The following is a 3,307-nucleotide window of genomic DNA, read 5'->3' as shown; positions in this document are numbered from 1 at the left end:
GTTATGCCATCAATGTTTTGTAAATATACCACGATGTGAATGATTGTGTTTACTTCCTCTCTTGCTCTCTCAAACGTATACACATACGTTTGAGAGAGCGAGAGAGGAAGAGGGGGAGAAATGAATAGAGATTGAGAGCAATGTGTATGTTGTTGTCACAGGTCGTGTATGTGTGGTTGTGTGTGTTTTTACGTATTTATGTTATGAAAAATAGGTAAAGAACACTGAGATGAAAGTTTAATCTATGACGTTGTATGTATCACTTTCTCTATGTGCTTGATAAATGTCTGAAAGTTCTCCCATGAATTCTCACACTTCATATCGTAATAATCACGGTACATTGCCTCATCAATATGTGACCATTTCATGTTACCACATGATCCACTTTTATATTTCAGTCTACATTTTATCCGTGACCAGAATGCCTCTACACTATTGGTACATACCCCACTAATGGGATCAACAAAATTCCGTGAATGGTTCACGGTACCATGAATGTATCCCAGTTTCTGAAGATTTTGGTAACTTGGGCCACATATCCGTGAAAATCGTAGTTCCTGGCTCCACATTTTCAATGATTGCAGCTTCTAACGTTTCAGCCTTTCTATCAGTTATAATGTTGCAGGTAGCCCTTTTTCTGAGTGACATCGTAAAAGCCTATCACACAAAACTTTTCAACCATTCTGCCAACCTCATATTTCCTCTTGAAAAGCAGGCTTTCATCCACTTGTACAGTGTGGTTCAGTCCACCTTCGGCAGTATTCGTACCATTGAATGGCAATGTCGTTGCTAATGTTGTTTCAACTCATTGAACAGGTTACTGGCAATTCAGATATAAAGTCTGCTATTATTTGAAATAGTGTAAACACTGTCAAGTGGCATTTCTCTAAAAAAGTATTTTTCCTTATAGAGATCGTTTTACTGCATGAATTACATCGCCAAATAACTCCGTCAATAGCACGTTGAAAAGATTCTACGTTGTTTAGAAAAAAAATAATTTAATTTTTTAAAAATTATTTACTTTGTTTAAAAAAAATTATTTACTAATTTGCATATGCGCACACATGTATTCATTTGCACACGCGCACTCACACACGAGTGCACGCGCACTTTTTGTAGGATCGACCACTCACGACTAGCTTGCGCGGGTGCGCGTTCGGGACCACGCTGCTTTAGTAGTACCATATATATATATATATATATACACACATACATACATACATATACAGTAAATCCCAAAAAACGAAGAACAAACACAAGAAAAAAAAAACAACACAAGGACGTGGTACATGCAAAATATTAGCAGACACTCAGGGAAGGAAAGAAAGGTGGTCTTATGTTTCGAGCAAAGCTCTTCATCAGAAAGGAGAAGGGGAAAAGTTCAAAAGGAAAAGCATGTGTGTAGTTACATTCCTGATATTAGGTAATATGATCAATGACATAATCTAATAGTAACATGAATTAGTGCCCAAATTGACTTACTCCCTGAACTCCAACTTGAACTGTAACTAAAAATGAAGGGATGTTATTATTATTGCTTAAATGAGGTTTTGCTTATTGACAGTGCTTCAATCAAGTTGGTACATGCATAATAGAATAAAGGTACAGACAGGCAAGCAACTAGTATCTGGTTAGATTATGACTTTTATATATTTATACAGTTTGAATGTAGAAAAGGATGTTTCAGGCTTTTAAATCACAAGAGATCAATAAAAGATTGGCTGAAGAATGTTCATAATGGTTGTGATATATGTTGGTATGGTCCTGGAATAGTTATAAAATTAGTCAGTAGTATTGATATTAGATAATAGGTTAAGTCAGGTCATTGTAGTTAAAATATAAAAGTGAAAGAGAACACAGAAGACATGCAAGTTCTCCTTTACAGCTGTTTCAAGAATAGATGTGTAATTGATGCAATTCCCTGCAAGCAGTTTGCAACCAGCATTTTAATGGCAGTCTTTTCCATTTTTGGTGTCAAGGTCAGGAGAGGACAGTAAGAGAAAAGAGGTTAAGAGGGAGTAATGGATGGTAATGAATGTGTGAACATGACAAGTGGTGAGATGACAGATAATATGATTGATAAAGTGACAAAGTGACGATTGAAGTAAATTGAGAGATGGATGGAGGTGGGAAGGTAGACACAAGCAGAGTGATGAGGATCGACTAGTCCTAGTGAATTAAGGGGCGAGTAGAGTGATGAAAGGAAGTATGCAAGGTGACCATTCATAGTTTGCAAACTTCAGAGGTGATGGGGAGATAAGAAATGGCAGGATATGAGATAATTGAAGTGAATAGGGAGATGGGTGAAAGAGGGAAGGTGATCAACAGGTAGATAAGAGGATGTATTTCTGGCATGCAGAAGGTAGCAGTAAATATAGGGTTAACAGAATACAATTATGTTCATATACACACATTTAAATGCACTTATATACACACACACATATATTCATAAACACACGAACACATACATATGCATGTGTATGCATATAGAGATCCCAGCCACTGATCTCTATCATCATTTCAATGCATATTTGGTCACAAGTGATACACGCGCACATGCACAGACACACACACGTGTGTGTGTGTCATTCATGCATGTATACTTAGGTATACCTATCTATCTCTTGCGTTCTCTGTCTGTCTGTCTGTCTGTCTCTCTCTATCTATCTATCTATCTCTCTCTGTATATGTGTGTGTGTGTGTATATGCTGGATCACTGCTTTGAATTTTTAGTTAAATGAATGAACCAACCCCAGTACTTCTTTTTTAAGTCTAGTACTTATTCTATTGGTTCCTATTTGCTGAACCACTAAGTTACAGGAGTGCAGACACACCAACACTGGTTGTCAAGCAGTGGTGGAGAGACAAACACATAGACATACATACATACATAAATACATATCTATATATATATTGTAGGCGTAGGAGTGGCTGTGTGGTAAGTAGCTTGCTTACCAACCACATGGTTCTAGGTTCAGTCCCACTGCATGGCACCTTGGACAAGTGTCTTCTACTATAGCCTCAGGCTGACCAAAACCTTGTGAGTGGACTTGGTAGACGGAAACTGAAAGAAGCCCGTCATATATATGTATGTGTGTGTATATGTTTGTGTGTCTGTGTTTGTCCCCCCCAACATCGCTTGACAACCGATGCTGGTGTGTTTACATCCCCATAACTTAGCGGTTGGGCAAAAGAAACCAATAGAATAAGTACTAGGGTTCCAAAGAATAAGTCCTGGGGTCGATTTGCGCGACTGAAGTTAGTGCTCCAGCATGGCCACAGTCAAATGACTGAAACAAGTAAAAGA

At 37.9% G+C, this 3,307-nt stretch overlaps 1 protein-coding gene across 1 annotated transcript in view; it reads left to right on the top strand.

Moving 5' to 3' along the window:
* LOC106868883 (28S ribosomal protein S12, mitochondrial) overlaps nt 1-3,307 on the top strand; it is a 30,299-nt gene that overhangs the window by 5,502 nt on the left and 21,490 nt on the right. The window lies entirely within an intron of this gene.

The sequence above is a fragment of the Octopus bimaculoides genome, chromosome 16 (genome assembly GCF_001194135.2).
Source record: "Octopus bimaculoides isolate UCB-OBI-ISO-001 chromosome 16, ASM119413v2, whole genome shotgun sequence".
NCBI lineage: Eukaryota > Metazoa > Mollusca > Cephalopoda > Octopoda > Octopodidae > Octopus > Octopus bimaculoides.
This window is presented reverse-complemented; position numbering and strand designations above follow the sequence as displayed.